We start from the raw sequence: 18573 nt of genomic DNA on the forward strand, positions 1-18573 counted from the left end.
GTCTCCGTCTCCCCACCCCATTTGCAAGGGCGATGGAGCTCGAGTAGCCGCGTGCATTGAAACATCACATGAGGGGCTGTGGGAATGGCAGCATACAGGTGGATGTAGATTTCCCCGCGCCTCAATTCATGTACTTCCGTCGAGGCTGGAAGACTTTTGCCCGCACCCACAGCCTGTCGGAAGGGCATGTCCTCCATTTTAAATTAATGGAGGCTGGGTTCCTTTCCGTCAAGGTTTTTGGGAGCTCGGGTGCTCGCTTAGGGTGTTGCGCGGAGAACTCAACCAACAACGAAAGCTCCTCCTTGAGCGATAGCGATGAGGAGGACTGTGCCGGTGATGACAACGGCACCGACCGGGAGGGCGACGACTTTGACTCCGGCTGTACAAGCCCCTGCATGGCCGTCTCCGTCTCCCCACCCCATTTGCAAGGGCGATGGAGCTCGAGTAGCCGCATGCATTGAAACATCACATGAGGGGCTGTGGGAATGGCAGCATACATGTGGATGTAGATTTCCCCGCGCCTCAATTCATGTACTTCCGTCGAGGCTAGAAGACTTTTGCCCGCACCCATAGCCTGTCGGAAGGGCATGTCCTCCATTTTAAATTAATGAAGGCCGGTTTCCTTTCCGTCAAGGTTTTTGGGAGCTTGGGTGCTCGCTTAGGGTGTTGCGCGGAGAACTCAACCAACGACGAAAGCTCCTCCTTGAGCAATAGCGACAAGGAGGACTGTGACGGTGATGACGACGGCATCGACCGGGAGGGCGACGACTTTGACTCCGGCTGAGCATTACCCGCACCGTCACCGTTAGGCGGCAGCAGCACCATCTGCATCTGCACCTCCTCTCTGGCAAGGTGATTTGTTGGGGACTTGGGAACAAGGGTGGAGGTGGTGCTTCCGACTCCTCCAGCAGCCTTCCAGCTAGGCCCCGGCAGGCTTCCTCGTGGGCTGCAGCATCGTTCGCCTTGCCGCGTCCTGCTGGCCCTGGTGGTGGCGGTTGACGGGGTCGCCTCTGCCGATCTCTTCACCATCGCCTTCGTTCGTGCCCTCCCGCTCCCGCCGGGCTACCTCTCATGGAGCCCGACAGGGTCAGGCTGGGCTTCTGCCCATGCGCTCCTTTTTCCCTCTTCATCTCCAGCCGCAGAGCCTAGGAGGAGAGGGACATGAAAGGGCATCATGGGGCACTTATCTTTATTCAATCTTATAAATCTGTAGGCACTTGCCAAATTTAGTGCAAATTATGTAATCTCTTTAGTCCATGGTTGTGTCCTGTAAGGTCTGTACTTTTTTGGTCAACATATTAATGAAAAAGATAAACCTTGCCAGGGGCTCGTGCATGTAGTATGTCCATGCATAGGTGGGATGCCTCTATACTTTTAAGTAAACAAGTTTCCCCTGGAAAGCTATCCTACCGGTCCCCTCAGTCTTGTTACCGCGAAGTGAGGCCTGCCGGGCACAAATCGTGAAGAGGGACCAGCCCCCGCCACTCCTTTAGCATCAAAGGCCACTGCGACCATCCTGACCGAAGCAACATTCGAGTCAAAGGATGGGAGCACCTAAGTTTCGAAAAGGCAGCGAGATTTTATTATGCACAAGTCTTTACTCACGGAACACATATGGATAAGAGAAAGAACTTATCTCCTCTTGGGGACCAAGTCCACGGCGGGAGCCTGCAGTTTGTGCAGATGAAAATGATGCCATATGCGATCTTATCTACATGAACAAGCAATGCTCATGATATGCTTATGCATGCATGCAACTTGCCAGGGGGTCCCCAGCGCTTCATTTATTTATCAATTGCTCAGGGTCTGCGCCTGGCTTTGTACAAGGGGTTACATGCAACTGCGGCAAGGCCTGTACAAAAGGGTGGCTGCCGGGAGGAACTCGAGGGTCCCACCAAGATAGAGCCGCATATTGAAACACTTTTGAAAGGTGGATATCATTACATAGTACCACTACATAATAGATGGGCATACATACAAAGGGGGATACCAATGCCACAAGAATACATCAAACATCATACATGAGAACAACATCCTACTACGGATGAAACACAAACAGAAACTCAAACGTCATCCACCCTGCTAGCCCAGGCTGCCGACCCGGAACCTATCCCCCGATCAACGGAGAAGAAGAAGAAATCCAAAACAAGTAAACATTGCTCTCACGTCATGATCATTGCATTACTTGTACCAGCAACTGTTGTTGTAGTAATCTGTGAGCCAAGACGATTCAGCGATCCCATTACCATGGGTATCAAAACTAGCCAAGATTAATGGGTATGGACAGGATAAGTGGTGAGGTTGCAGCAAGCGACTAAGCAATGTATAGTTGCTAACTTACGAGTACAAGAGTTAGGTGAGAAACTACGCAACTGGTCGCAAACTGATAATGATCAAGAAGTGATCCTGAACTACTTATGTTCAAACATAACCCCACTGTGTTCTCTTCTTGAACGCACCCGAAAAGAGACAGTCACGGTTACGCACGCGGTTGGTGTACTTTAACTAGAGTTCAGTTCAAGTCCACTACAACCGGATATTAAAAATTCACATCTGCCACATAACAGCATGCACTACTCTCGAAAGTTTAAACCCTTTAGGGGTGTCCCAACTTAGCCCATGACAAGCTCTCATGATCAACGGAGGAAAATCCTCCTCCCTAAACAACCCGATCAAGCTCGGAATCCCGGTTCAGAAGACATTTCGACAATGGTAAAACAAGTCCAGCAAGACCTCCCGGCGTGCCGACACCCTGATATTAGCCGCGCATATCTTGTCTCAGGCCACGACCGGATAGGTCAGCCTACGAGTAAAACCAGATCCTCGGGTTGCCCCGTGGTGGGCCCGCAGTCTGCCCATTTGGACGAACACCATCCGCACTGGCCCCCCTGTATTATGTTGATTAACGAACCTCGGGGATGTGACCCCCTATGTGTCAAATTTATTATCAGGTTTAGTTATTATGTTGAGTAAATGGTAAAACCAATGTTGGGCTTTGCTGGAAGAGTTTTATTCAAAGCGAACTGTCAAGGGGGCCCCATAAACCCCAACGGTGTTAGGAACGCAAAATCAAGGAACATAACACCGGTATGACAGAAACTAGGGCGGCATGAGTGGAACAAAACAACCAGGCAAAAGGCCGAGCCTTCCACCCATTACCAAGTATATATGTGAATTAATTAAATAAGAGATATTGTTATATCCCAAGATATCCATGTCCCAACATGGAACAACCTCCAACTGCACCTGCAACAAGCAACACAATAAGAGGGGCTGAGCAAAGCGGTAACATAGCCAAACAGCGGTTTGCTAGGATGGTGGAAAATGTTAGAGGTTGTCAGGGAAATTTGGGAGGCTTGATAAACAAGTGGTAGGTAGCGCTACATAGTGATAGCATCGAGACAACTAGCATAGCAAAGATAGTAGTGAGATCCAAGGTGACGCTCATCTTGCCTGAAATTTCTCTAGGAAGAAGATCGAGTCCATGAAGAAGACAAACCCATGTAGACGAACGAATCCTCACGATCCTAATGAAACAAGGACTATCGAGAAGAAGCACAACCAGAAAGAAGAAAACAACACGGTAAAAATACAACACATAACATGGCATGATGCCCATCCAAGTATGATGCATGACAAGGCTACTCATGGCAAGAGATGATGCATATAAGAACCCCACATGAAAGCCAGTTTAAATGATGCCGAAATCAACATACAACAATTCTGGAAAGTCCCCATATGCAAATTTCGAAATTGGTCCGGATCTGAATATCACATTATGTTAAAGTTGTTAAACAACAAGTTAAATTGCACCATGATGATCTACGCGACTTTCTAGTCAAGTTATATATAAGGTTCATTTGATTCGGTGCTACGACCTAGAAGATATGTAACATCCCATATTTTCAATTTGGAATGTTATACATAGGTCATTCATGCATATCATATTTTGTTGCATTTCGTTTCGCGATCCTCGAAATTCTAAGCAACTCAAGGACCCTCGGAGAGAGTTGGGGATTTCATGTTTTTCATATTTGACTTTTATCGAATATTGAAACAAGGATCACTTTGGTTTATTTATTTTTCTCTCCAAAATATTTCATAAAAAAATATAAGAGAGGAGATAATATGACTTCCCCAAAATAAATGAAATATTGGAGGAAAAGTATTAAAATCAGATTGGTATTTTTATTGGGTCTTTATTGGAATTTTATTTGAATTAGAAAAAAAAAGGTGCATTTTTTTCAAAGTTGCATTTTAGGCCAAGAAAATGTTCACCCTGTTCTAAATATTTTATTTATACGGTGAAAAATTGTTTTGGTATTTTTGGATTTTTATTTATTTTTCTAGGATTTTTTCGGCGGAATATGTTTAAAAAAACTTCCGCGCCCGACTGGGCCAAGGCCCAGCCGAGCCAGGCCGGCCCGCGCCGTGCCACCGCCTCCGCCGCTGTGCCCGAGTCCGGCCGGGACATGGGGCCACCGCCGTCGCCGCCTGGGACTCCCCCCCCCGCAAGCCGCCCTGTCCCCTCCCTTTATAAGCCGCCGCCCCGCGCCCCAAATCGCCACCCCGCCGCCGCAAGCAGCAGCAGCAGTAGCCGAGCCACCGCCAGCCACGCCCTGCCGCTGCCTGCCGCCCGCTCGCCGGAAGCCGCCGGAGCCGCGCCGGAGTTCGCAAATCTCGTCGTTCGGTTTTTTCGGTTTAGGTAAAAACCCTAGTTACGTTTTTTTCGGTTCGTTGGTTTTTCCGGTTTAGTTTATTTAGCGGACGTTCACCCATACGTTCATTTTAACGAACGGTTTTCGCCCGTTAGTCACAGACAATGAACGTTCGTTCGTTAGTCTGTTCGTCCGTTTCTTTTTCTCTGGTTTTTCGCGATTATTTTCGATCGCGATTTCTGATCCGATTTTCGTTGTAGTTTATCTTTTCGCTCGTTTATCGGAATCAGGCGATTCAAGCGCCTAGATCTTTGTCTTGAAACCCTCTTTCTGTTGAACCAACTTGAACAAGATTTTGGTACATTTTAGTTCAGATTAGTAAATAGATCTTGTTTCTTTTGCAGTTTGAGTTTCATTGCTCCATTTGATTTGATTCTTTTTGCAAACCGGTGTTCTTAATTTAAACTTTCAGGTTAGTTCATCTTATTTGAGTTTTACCCGTGCATCTTTGATTGATTTCTTATGTATGCTATTGTTTGTTTGCGATAGAATTCCCGGAGTGCGAAGCATGCTACTACGAGTCCCTAGGTTTTGTGGATCGTCACCAAGGCAAGTAACACATTGATCATACTCTTTTCATACCCAGTTTTTATGCATTAGTTCCAATCCTCAAACACTACATGATTAGGATGTGATTAAATTGTGGGTTTGGGAAGTACTTGATGAGGTAGAACCTATTGTCTTGTTATGTTATCAAACCTTGGGAGTTACTTCTACGTTATGCTATTATTGCTATGCTATGCTCGTAGACGTGGATTGGGTTCGAGTGTATCCATGACAGATGTGAGATTGTTAATTAATGGTTCAACTTAAGGTGGCAACTTTAATACACATCTGGGTGGATTGCTTGTTTGGGCACCTGGAGAATTCAGTGTTGTCCTAGGGTATCCCGGAGTACCCGTGTGATTTTCCTACGGTCCGCCACCCAGGCTCGAAGGGATCTTAAGATTATTAATGCTAGAAACTTCCGTGTGCAGCCACAAGCCATTATGGGCTCTGGCATAGTTGAGTATGTTGTGTGACCTCTTTCAGTGGTGGGCTAGCAGATGTAGAGGGGAAGTAGGTGTAACTGTCCACCCAGAGTAAAGAGTTAATGCTTCCGAAAGAATGTGTCTCGGTCATCCGTTTCTCAAACATCATGTATTGCGAGAAATCCAACGGAGGAGATCGAGTCTTGTGGGAAAAAATGCGCAAACCTCTGCAGAGTGTACAATCTAATCATGGTTAGCCGTGTCCCCGGTTATGGACATCTTGAGTATCTAGTACTTGGATTATCCTATTGTATCTCATCACTCTAATTTAATTTGTTGGGTTAATGTATTACTCTAATTGGATTGAGTTGGAGGAACCTTCTCAATGATGTTTCAACTACCATGATAGTTAAAATAAAACTTATTCCTTTTTTGTAGGGAAAAATTGGCTTTTCGCAAAAACCTTATAACCATAGAGCCTCCACCAGACATATATGCATATAGTGATAGCATTATTCTGTTCATTGCTCTACTATGTTACATTTCCAGCATATTACATGTGCTGACCCGTTTTCGGGCTGCAACATATCATGTTGCAGACTTTTCAGACGAGGAGTAAGGTTCACTAGGTCGTTGCCGTGCAGCTCAGCTATGCCGTTGGAGTTGATGGACTCACTTTATCTTCCAAGCCTTCCGCTGTTATCGTATTAGGTGGCCTTAAGCCATATTTATTGTAATAAGTTCTCTTTTGAGACATTCGATGTAATAAGTGTGTGACTGGTACTCTGTTATAAATCCTTCGAGTACTGTGTGTGTCAGCATTACCGATCCAGGGATGACACTAAAGCACAGAGACTTGAGCGTTTGAGGTCGGGTCGCTACAAGATATGAGTGAAACAAGTTAAACAAGACATTGATGCAAATGCAAGCAAAACACAATCACAAACACTCCAAAACATGAATGCAAGAAGGCATGATGAATCTACATGCAAAACCAAGCAAGTTTCATATAGAGCATGCTCAGAATGGAGCAACGGTTCAACACATACACTCAATACAAGATAAAGCAACAATCTACCTAAACATCAACTAGGCACTTGAGATGCAACATAAAAATATGCTACATCACCCGAACATGAAAACAATGGCAGGGATGTACAGGTAGAGCGCAGCAAAACATGATAACTGAGGTACTGCTAGAAACCAATAGAACATGCTCAAAACATCATGGCAAGATTGGAAATGATAGCAGATTCTCAAACTTGGTGAAATAAACTAATCATGGCGGAAACAGCGACTAGTAGGCATGTTTGCAAGCTTCTGCAACCCATCACAAAGCATATCATGGCATGTGAATATTACCAACAGCAGAATACATGTTTGTGCAGCTACTCGTGGCAAGAACATGGTCATAGGTTGCATAGATCACTAGCTATTCACATGGCAAAAATAATCTTACTGATAACAGGCTGACAGAAATATTAATTAGTAATTTTAGAGCATGATGACAACAAGATACGTTAGGCCACAATTGAAAACAAGGACATGGATTGATGGAGCATCACATGATCTTGAAAACATGATTACTGAACAAGGACATGGATTGGATGGTAGCATCAAGCAAACAGGGCAACATAATATAGCAGATTCAGACTTAGTGAAGAGTCTGAAATATAAAAGAGCAAGTACGCCACTTTTCAAACTTGTGCTAGTCAGCACAAGGCATATCATGGCTTTAGATAAATACTACAAGCAATAGGACATGATTATCCATCAAACTGATGTTGACAAGATGCTCATATTGTGCATGCATTAAATCACATGAAAATGATAAAAGGGCAAGTTATATCAGTTTTCAGCACTTAACAACACCTCACTTTTGCAACAGAGATTAACATGGCAAGATGAACCCTAACATGAATGCAACCACCACCACCACGTAGAGCACTCTGACCAGACCATTTTTACATATCATACGCTCAAATCGGATGAACATGCACAAAGTTATGATGATCACATGATGCATACATGATGCTGAAATCTCAGGACTTGGACGAAATTGCTGGACCAAAAACTGAGCGTTGGTTAAATATTATGCGCACAGGGCGGGGAAAAGGGGCACTCACCAAAGTGCTCGGCCCGGGCGGAGAGAGGTAGGCCGGGCACCACTCGGCCGGAGGGGATGAAGCCCACGCGCGAGGAGGAAGCCCTCGTCCTCTGCCTGAACGAGGGCGAGGCGGAGGTCAACGCCGGCACTTGCGGCGACGGCGACGCGCGGCGTGGCGGCCCACGATGCGAGGGTCGGAGAAGGCCGGGGACGGGTCGGCGACACGCTGATCCGGGCATGGGGCGCCGGACCTGGCCGGAGATGAGGCGGAGGTGGCGGGGCGAGCTCGACCCTGCCCGGATCCTGCCGGATCCGGCGCGAGGAGGCGGGGTTGGCTGTCCGTACGACGGGCGCGACTACAGGGGCGAGCAGCGGTGCAGCTCTGGTAGCCGGCGGAGGTTGGAAGAACTCGGCGCAGGCAGGCGCGGGCGGCTCCTGGCGGCAGAGGGAGGCGGCGCTGCGCAGGGGAAGCAAGGGGAGCGGGCGGCGCGGAGTGGGCTGCGACGGCGCCGGTTCGGGCCCGGGCGGGCCGTGCCTGGGCCTCACAGGCTGCGCGGTGGAGAGGTGGTAGGTGGCGGCTGTGGAGTGGAGGAGACTGGCGACGGCGCGGTTTTCGAGGTGAGGCTAGGGTTTCCAATTGTGGAGGGGCTAGGCCTTCCTTTTATAGGCAGGGAGGATAGAAGAGGGGCTTTTGGGTGCTTTCGGAGCCATACGATCGCCATCGGATGGTTCGGAGAGGAGGGGGGTGCTAGGTGGGTTAGTGGGCTGGTTTGGTGGGCTGTGTAGGAGGGTTGGGTTGAGAGGGGAGAAGAGAAATGCAGCCCGGGACGGGTTTCCGGAGAACGAAAACGTCCGACGAATAAACCGGCAACGGTGCTGCTACGGATGACGGTTGGGCTATGAAACGGACTTCGAATGCGACGAAATTTGGCAGGCGGCCTAGTGACAACATAACAACACCGCACGCCAACTTTCCTCCCATTCCGAGAACATTTATATGCACTTCTAAAATAGTATATCGGAGGTACCGCGGGCACGTGCGAGTGTGTGTTGGCTCAGAACGGACAACGGAGAGAACTGGGAGACCCGGACGGATGCAGGTTTTAAAAAACATGCAGATGAAATGCACATGATGACATGGCAAAGTGCAACATGCAAGCGAATGACATGGCAACGATGGCGAATAACTAGAAGACATCTGGCACATCGGTCTCGGGGCATCACAGTGCAACACGCGTAGCATCCCGGAGACGGTTCTCCTCGAGAAGCACAGCGTCGTCAAGTCGGTGTTGATCCTGCACTACTTCATCGTAGGCAAGCACTTGAGGTGACACGCAAATGAGCTCCGTGGGGATAATTGCTTCTACCGCATAGACTAGGGAGAAGGGAGTCTGCCCTGTAGGTCGATTTGGTGTCGTTCCGAGGGACCAAAGAACCACTGGCAGCTCAACAATCCATCGCCTGCCGCACTTCTGCAGCTTATCAAATATTCTTGTCTTGAGTCCTCGCAACACTTCAGCCTCCGCCCTCTCAGCTTGTTCATTGCTTCTGGGATGTGCAACAGTAGCAAATGAGATCTTGCTTCCGAGGGCATGAACATATTGCATGAAGGCTCGACTCGCGAATTGGGTGCCGTTGTCAATGATGATCCGGGCAGGGACCCTGAAGCAGCACACCAATTCTTTCAAGAACTTTTGATAGCTGACTCAGAAGTCACCTTTCTCATGGCTTCTACTTCCAGCCACTTTGTAAACTTGTCGATTGCAATGAACAAGAATTCAAAGCCCCTGGCAGATCGGGGGAAAGGGCCGAGGATATCGAGCCCCCAGACCGAAAACGGCAATGACAAAGGGATTGTTTGAAGAGCTTGGGCAGGCAGATGGATATTCTTGGAATGGAACTGGTAGGCTTCACACTTGGTGGCTAGCTCGACCGCATCTTGGAGGGCTGTGGGCCAATACAATCCTTGCCGGAATGCTTTCCCAACCAATGCCCTTGATCCAATGTGGGAGCCGCACATGCCTTTGTGTATTTCCGCCAGCAGTTCCTTTCCTCTTCCCGACAAATGCACTTCAATTTCATATCGTTGGGCCTTCTTCTGTATAGTGTGTCATTGACAAAGTGATACATACTGGCCCTTCGGGCTACTCTTTCAGCTTCTTCTTTCTCTTCAGGAAGTTCTCCGGTTTGGAGTAAATGGACTATGTGCCTTGCCTAGGTTGGAGCCTGGGGCTCGGCAACAAGGACTAGCAGCACCTCAGCCTTCGCCGGAGTGCACCCCTCGACCACGAGGACCGGTGGTTTGGTGGGAGGGGGTAGCTTAGCAGCTGAAGGGGAGTTGTTCCCGTCAAGCTCCCTGCCGGGAGCCCTGGAAGTCTCTATCGGGAGAGGCTTGCCGGAGTCCAGTTCCTCCTCTTCTGGGCCATTGTTGCCGGGGGTACGGAGGGCTTAGTAGGATGGAGAACAAAAGTTCTTGGTTCCGCAGGCAGCTTTTGCGCAGCGCACTTTCAAAGATGATCAGGAAATCTATTTTCCACATGGGGTATGTGCTCTGTTTGCAATCCGTCAAAGCGCTCTTCCAGGCTTCTCACTTCCTCAATGTATGCCTCCATCAATGGACTTTGGTAATCCTTGTTGACTTGTCTCGCAAGTTGTGAATCTCCTCGAATGATTAGCTTCTTGATCCCCAATGTTGTGGCAATCCTGAGCCCGACAAGGAGCCCTTTATACTGTGTTGTATTGTTGGTCGCGTCCTCCCGGGGAAAATGCATCTGGATGACGTACTACAGGTGCTCCCTAGTGGGAGCAACACGAAGCACGCCAGCCCCGCACCTTGTAGGAAGAAAGCACACCATTAAATACATGATCCATTCTAGGGGTGCTTCCTTGCCAGGAATAACTGTCTTTAGTACCTCTTCATCAGGGGTTGGTGTCCATTCCACAATAAACTCTGCCGATGCTCTGCTCTGAATTGTTGATGTGCTTTCAAACTTCAGGCCAAAGCTGGATAACTCCAATGCCCACTCCACTATTCTGCCGATAGCCTTAGGGTTTCAGAGTATCCTTTGAAAAGGGAAGCAGATGACAACCGTGATCTCGTGGGCTTGGAAATAGTGGCGCAGTTTCCTTAAGGCCTTGCCAAGGCCAAAAATCAACTTTTGCACACCAGAGTACCTGGACCTAGCCCCCTGCAATAGGGAGCTGACGAACTACACTGGGCGTTGCACCACTTCCTTCCTTGCCGCATCCTTGGGGTTGCCTCCACTATCGTGCCCTTCTTTGTCTTGATCCATATCTGGCCTTGCCGGGCTCTGCTCACTCTCTCCTCCGGAAGGGACACTGGCTGAGGCTGCTGCCTCTTCCACTTCCTACTGCACCACTAGTGCAGCACTAACCACTTGATTAGTTCCCGCCAGGTATAGCGGCAACGACTCTTATGGTTTGGGAGCAACCAAAGTGGGTACAAAGGACAAGTAGTTCTTCAAATCTTGTAGTGCTGTTTCTGCTTCCGGAGTCCACTCATGGGTCTTGCCTTCTTTAAAAATTTGAAGAACAGCAAGGCATGCTCGACAGACTTGGAGATGAACCTGCTAAGCGCAGCAACACATGCTGTCAAACGCCTCACATCCTTAACTGTCTTGGGTGCCTGAATCTGCTCAATGGCCTTGATCTTATCGGGGTTGGCCTCTATCCCGCAAAGGGACACAACAACCAAGTAGCTTGCCAGAGGGAACGCCAAACACATGCTTCTCCGGGTTTAGCTTCAAGTTGATTTTGGGCAGATTAGCAAAGGTCTCTTCTAGGTCCTGATGAGGGTTGATCTGTCCTTGGTCTTGACCACAATATCATCTATGTAAGCTTCAATGTTCCTGTGCAATTGTTGTCGGATGTAGGGTTCCGGCAAAACCCTTAAGGTTCGAATTCTGGGGTGCGCACGAAGTTCTTTCCCTCCTACCGATCCTCGCCCTAGCTCGCTAAGATCTCGCGGACGAACTCGACGAACTCACAACACATGAAGACACGAGATTTATACTGGTTCGGGCCACCGTTTTGGTGTAATCCCTACTCCAGTATGGTGGTGGTGGATTGCCTCTTGGGTTGATGAAGAACAGTACAAGGGGAAGAACAACCTCCTGAGGTTGAGGTGTTCTTGTGCCTGTCAAACTTGTGGGGTGGGGGGAACTCGATCAGTTCAACCTGCCTCTACTGTGGTGGCTAGTTCTACTTATATAGGCCCTGGTCCTCTTCCCAAATATTGAGCGGGAAGGGAGCCAACAACGGCGGGCAAATTTGAAAGGGGACAGCTAGTACAAGCTATCCTGACAAAAGTGGTCTTCGCCTGCAAAAGGTTCTGATGATGACGTCGTCTTGGGCTCCATGGTGACCTCCTCTTGCCGTCCAGCTGGTCTTGGTCTTGTTGCACCGATATGGAAACCTTTGCTTGACGCCTCGGTACTTCACGCCTGCGCCTGCCTCCTTAGCACCAAAGAGGAAACAACGACGCTGCGCGCGCTGGCGCCCGCCTGGTGTCGATCGTCATGGCTCACGTCACAAGAGCCTCGCGAGGTTTTCCCCGCCTTGATATCTCCGCTCCTCGGGAGGCAGCCTGGTGAGGCCACTCCCGAGGAAGTCTTGTGTTGTCCACCTCGCGAGGCTTGGCCCCTCGCGAGGGTCTTGAATGCCTTGTTGATGAAGATGGGCCGCACAGGCCTGCTCGCATAGCCACGCCATGGGCCGCAGGTAGGCAAGTCTGGGGACCCCCGTTCCCAGAATGCTAACAGTAGCCCCCGGGCCCAAGGTGCGCTCGGGCTTGGCTTCAACGCGAAGCCAGAGGCCAAGCACGAAGCGCCGCGGGGCCCAAAAGCCTGCGGCCTTGGTCGAAGCGTGGCCGTTGATTAGACGTGGGCGTCTCCACTTCCCCAAGCTTCCTTGACAACTTCACGACTTGACAAGTCCCTGCGACATGCAAGGAAAACCATCCTTACCTGTGATCGTGGGAGGCGCCGGTTGGCCTTCTCTCGCTATAAATGGGGAAGGGGGCGGAGCCCCCGTCGCCCATCTCTTCCTTGCTTTACTCGCTTCTTCCTCCTTGCTCCTCTGCTTGCAACAATGGCACCCATCCGAAGGTTCTCTGCTGAAGAGAAAGGAAAGGCCCCCCATGATGATACGGGGCCACTCCCGCCGAAGAAGATGTCGGTCCATCATCGCGACGAGGCAGCGATGCAGGTGGTGACGACGCCTTGGTGCGAGCGACCTCCTCCAGGGTACCCGCTTCCCTTGTACGCCCGAGCCGAGGGCTCAGGAGGGCGGAGCGACGAGCGGCGACGCCCGCGCCGCCCCTATTGTTGCCGCGCGATGGCGATGCGTGCCGTTGCTCCTGAAATCCACGCCACGGATTCCTCGCGCGAGCTTGTGCTATGGGCGCCGATGACCCCAAGCTCTTGGATCCGCTTCCCATGGTTCTTCTCCGATGTGATGCCGCCAAGGGGACCTCTTGAGCTCTGGTTGCAGCATGCCGACTACAATGCTCCGGTGACCGGTGCAAAGATCAAAGCTGTCCCCATCGGCAAGATCTTCATGACCCGCGGCCGGGGCGAGGTTGCACGGGTTTGCCGTGCGGAGGGCGCCTTCGCGATTCACTTTGAGTTCGACGACACCTCCACGCTCTTCTTCAAGGTCTTCGATACAGAGGGCCGTCGCCTGGAGTGTTGCCCTGGAGGGGAGCTCCAGGCTGACGCGCGCTCCGCTCGTGGCTCCTCCAGCAGTAGCAGCCCCTGGGAGTCTAGCGATTCTCCTAAGCTTTACGAGACTCCAGAGATGAGCGATGACAACTACGTGCCCCCGAGCTCTGGCCGGGCTCGGAGCAGAGCCGCGGCGTCCAGCCGCCGCCGTCGCTGATCTGGATGAGGTTGGCGCCGGCCTCCCGTGGCTCACTGTTGAGGATGGCGTCCGCCATGGGAGGGTGTAGATAGGATTTCTCTTAGTTCTTGGTTTTGTTCCCTGTGAAGAATCAAGGAATGCACCATGGGGGCGTGTAAGGATCTGTAATGCCTTTTGTGTATATATTCCCTGTTATGAAAATTTGCGAGCGCATGTCCTGCTCTGGCTCGGTCTCCCCTTTCCAACCTCGCGATAGCTTGTTGCTCTACGCTGACAGGTCCCAGTCCCCAGGCAGGCTGCAGCCGTCGCTGGTATGCCAGGTCGCGTGTCGTGGTCAAGGACACGAGGTGAGCGGCCCGAGGTCCAGTAAGAGCCCCTGAGGCACGATGCTCAGGATGTCCCCTTTAGCCCTCAAGCAACAATGGTAAGGCAAGAAAGGGAGGCGACATGGTTGTAACAAGGATGCGGCGAGCGCGACCCTTAGGTCCTATCGATTAGCCGGTCTGAGCACGAGACTTATCTCAGTAGTTCAGGGTCGATTCTTCGTGTTGCGCCAGGCCTGTGCGCATCCACCCGCAACGTAGCTAGGTGAGGCCCGTACGAGTCTCCCTCTTCCCGTGATCTCCTTAGTGCTCTACGTCCTCAGGTCTCGGCCCTCGATCGAGCTCAGCCGCCGCTGGTATGCCAGGTCGTGATGCCGTGGTAAAGGCCGGGGGTGAGGGCTGGAGAGCCAGTAAGAGCTCCTGAGTCGCGATGGTCAGGAGCCCCCCTTTTAACGCGCAAGCGGATTGCACGAGGAAAAAGGAAGCTCGTAGTGCCACCGCTATCCTCTTCATGAGATCCATGCGATCCATCACAAGGAGAAACTCGGTTTTGCCGTTAGGGTTGCCAGCCTGCCGCTGGTTGCTCCGCGAGGAAGTGAAGGCACCGAGGGCCTGGTGAGGTGACGTGTGCGGGGTGTGCCGCGAGCCAGAGCTCGACCGCTCAGGTTTGTCGACGTGGCAGGGACGGACCCATGCGCCAGCGCCGTGCCTGTGTCAGAAGGCCCCATGGGAGGCGCCGATCGAGTAGGTGGTAATCGGGTAGGTTAAGCATGGAAGTCAAATCAGCTTGGGTAAATGCAAAAAGATATGTGCCACTGGGTCAGGCCCGAGCGGCTTGGGGATGATGCTGCCCAAGGGGCGCCCCCAGCAAGGTAAGCTAAAGACATAACAAAAAGGGATACATGCCACAGGGACGGACCCACGCGGCCTAGGAATAATGCAGCCCGAGGGGCGCTCCCAGCTAAACGAACTTGGAAAATGTCACCTGGTTCTGTTGATGAAGGAGAGTTGGGGCATCTGAAGGTACGCGGCGAAGGAATGGCTCCTCCCGAGCCACCGGGGCCCTGAGCCTCGGGAGGCTCTGGGGGCTCGGGTGGTTCCCTGAAGACCGTCTCCATCTCTGCCAGGATGGCATGGTACCTGGCCTCCTACGCCGTCAGGACACGCCACATGTTGCGCTGATAGGCTGACGCCACGCTCGGCAAGCCGAAGGGCATGCGAACGTAGCTGTGTGGTGGGCCCTCGCAACGGCCCACACGCGAAGGCCAGAAAAGCTCCTGAGATGCGGCGCTGTTGAGCCCTGGGACGTCAATGCTGACGTGCAGCCCGACATCCTCGCCTGGATGGGGAGCTGCGCTTCGTGAGCGGCGGTCGCCGCGCATGGCCCTTGCGTCTTGCAGTTCCTGAGTGGTCTTGGTGATGAACTCCTGAGTGGTGGGCACTCCTTGCCCTGTGTTCTCCTGAGGGAAACGTGTCGCGAAGCACGCCTCCAAGTGGTGCCCAAGCGCCTCCCTCGTGAGGTTGGCATGGTCTGAGGCCCTCCAGAAGAGAGCCCCCGAGCCCTGCCCGAGGAGGGCGCCGGGCGCGCCTTCCTATGCGATGGAGGGAGGCGCCCCTGGAGTGGGCGCTGATCCTGACGAGGCTCCAGCTGCGTCGCCACCCTCCTGAGATCCTGCACGGCGCAACAGCTTCTTCTTCTTGGGGAGAGCCTCAGGAGGGCCCTCACCCTTGCTGTCGGGGTCATCGATTGCTGTAGCTTGGAAGGCGCGCTCGAGGGAGCACACCACATCTCTCTCTTCACATGGGACCGTGATGATTCTGCCGCTTCCCGGCATTTTGAGGACATTGTAGCCGTGGTGGGTGACCGCCATGAACTTGGCCAGGGCCGGATACCCGAGGATGGCGTTGTATGGCAGGCGGATGTGCGCGATGTCGAAGTCGATGAGCTCGGTGCGGTAGTTCTTGCGTTCCCCGAAGGTGACAGGCAGGCGGACCTGCCCTATCGGTGTGGTGGAACCGTCGGTCACTCCTAAGAAAGGCATGGTAGGCTGAAGCTGCTCATACGGGACTTGGAGGTTGTCGAACGTGTCGACGGACAACACGTTGAGCCCTGTGCCGCTGTCGATGAGGGTCTTGGTAACATGCGCATTGCTGATGACTGGGAGAAAAGCATTGGGAGGGCGCCAGCGGTGGCTGCGCACTTGAGCTGATCTGCCGAGTTGAAGGTGATGGCGCACTGGGACCACCTGACCGGGCGCGTGGCCTCGAGCTTGGGGAGGACTGCATTCACCTCACAAGCGAACTGTTTGAAGATGCGCTGAGAGGCTGGGGCCTGAGCGCCGCCCAAGATGCAGGCGATAGCACGCGGCTCCTGGAAGCCACCAGCCCCCATGTCCTGATGGTGATCATCATTCCTTCTTGATGGTGGCGGCAGCGGGGGAAGACCGGCGTTGCCCTGAGGACGATCCTCATGACGCTGGTCCCTCCAGGTGCCCTCGCGAGGATGATCTTGCCAACGGTCCTCACGAGGCCTATCGCGCCATTCCTGGCGCGTGCCATGGTCGTCCCAGCGTCTGCTTCCACGTCCTCCTCCTCAGCCGTAGCCCCGGTCGCTCCGCTCGGGGCATCGACCGAAGCGTCCTTCGCGAATGGCCCTGAGCTCTTGACAGTCACTGGTGCTGTGGGTGTTCAGGTTCTTTAAGGCGCTAAACGGTTGGCTGCCCTTGGATGACTCGGGCTGCTCCCTGCCTTGCTTGGTGTCCGGCTCCACTGCGAGCAATGCGGCTTCCTTGTGCTTCACGTCCTTGGCCTTAGGCTTCTTCTCTTCTGCGCCCCTAGCTGGTAGCTATCGATGTTCTGGGAACGGGGGTCCCTAGACTTGCCTACCTGCGGCCCACAGCGTGGCTAAGCCAGCAGGCCGTACGGCCCATCTTCATCAACAACGCATCCAAGACCCTCGCGAGGGTCCGAGCCTCGCGAGGCGGACGACGCAAGACCTCCTCTGGAGTGGCCTAGCCAGGCAGGCTCACGAGGATCGGAGATATCAAGGCGGGGCAAACCTCACGAGGCTCTCGTGACGTGAGCCATGACGAACGACACCAGGCGGGCGCCAGCGCGCGCAGCGTCCTTATTTCCTCTTTGGTGCTAAGGAGGCCAGCGCAGGCGAAGAGTACCAAGGCATCAGGCAAAGGTTGCCATATTGGTGCAACGAGACCAAGACCAGGAGGACGGCTAGACGGAGGTCATCGTGGAGCCCAAGGCAGCATCACCACCAGAGCTTTTCGCAGGCGGAGACCGCTTTTGTCAGGATAGCTTGTACTAGCTGTCCCCCTTCAAATTTGCCCGCCATTGTTGGCTCCCTTCCCGCTCGATATTTGGGAAGAGGACCAGGGCCTATATAAGTAGAGCTAGCCACCATAGTAGAGGCATCTGATCTTAGCTCGATCCAACCCGATCGAGAGCCTACTCACAAGAACACCTCAACCCGAGGAGGCTGTTCTTCCCATGTACTATTCATCATCAGCCCAAGAGGCAATCCACCACCACCACACTGGAGTAGGGTATTACACCACAACGATGGCCCGAACCAGCATAAACCTCGTGTCCCTCTGTGTTGTGAGTTCGCCGAGTTCGTCCGCGAGATCATAGCGAGCTAGAGCGTAGATCGGTAGGAGGGAAAGACTTCGCGCGCACCCCAGTGTTCGAACCTTAAGGGTTTGCCGGAACCCCACATCCGACATTTGGCGCACCAGGTAGGGGTGCGCCGGAGCTCCTCCTCCACCGGCCAGCTCGTCGACGCTCCCCAGCCACGATGTCCGGCGACTCAAGGGCCGGCTCCGACAGCTGGGCAGCCTGGCCAGCTCGAGCAGCGCCGCCTGCCCATGAAGCTCTCGACCCCGCACTCCAGGTGGCACGGGCGCCGCCAAACTCCGCCGGCCGCAGGCAGCGCGGCCAGGCATCATCCACCCTCACCCCACGACAGGTACGGGCCGCCGCAAGAGCAGTGAGCCACGCCGCAGCAACGGCGCCACACTCACGGCGGGAGCAAGCAAACATGCGGGCAGCGCTCACCGTGGCAAGGGAGCTGCTGCGGTGCAGGCTGATGGAAAGCGGCCAGGACACACTGCTGGAGCGTGTTGCCGAGCTGCTGGATGCAGCGGCATCGGGAGCACCACCCTTCTGCTATCGACTTCCTCCCCAGCCCACTGCAAGGCCGAGCGGCGAACCTCACCACATCCGCGCGCCATCAACTACGCCCGGGGGCTTCATCAACATCAGCACGGCCAGCGGCGCCGGGGGCTCCAGCTCCCCCATGCCGCCCGCGACACGCACGGGTGCAAGCCTCGCCCTCCATGGTCCCAGCCGGATGCCGTGCTGTCATCCCCAGGACGCCACCATGGGCGGAGCTACATGGAGCGTGGGGCACCACGGCGAGGTGTTCGGGGTGACGACCCCGGATGCCTACATGCCCCGCATGATGGACCAAGGGTATGCACCAGAGGACGACCCTGGCTCATTCATTGGAGAAGATTGGGGAGAGGGGGCGCTAGGAGTCGAAGCCTTCCAAGAACCAA

The sequence above is a fragment of the Aegilops tauschii genome, chromosome 4, assembly GCF_002575655.3.
Source record: "Aegilops tauschii subsp. strangulata cultivar AL8/78 chromosome 4, Aet v6.0, whole genome shotgun sequence".
NCBI classification, from domain to species: domain Eukaryota; kingdom Viridiplantae; phylum Streptophyta; class Magnoliopsida; order Poales; family Poaceae; genus Aegilops; species Aegilops tauschii.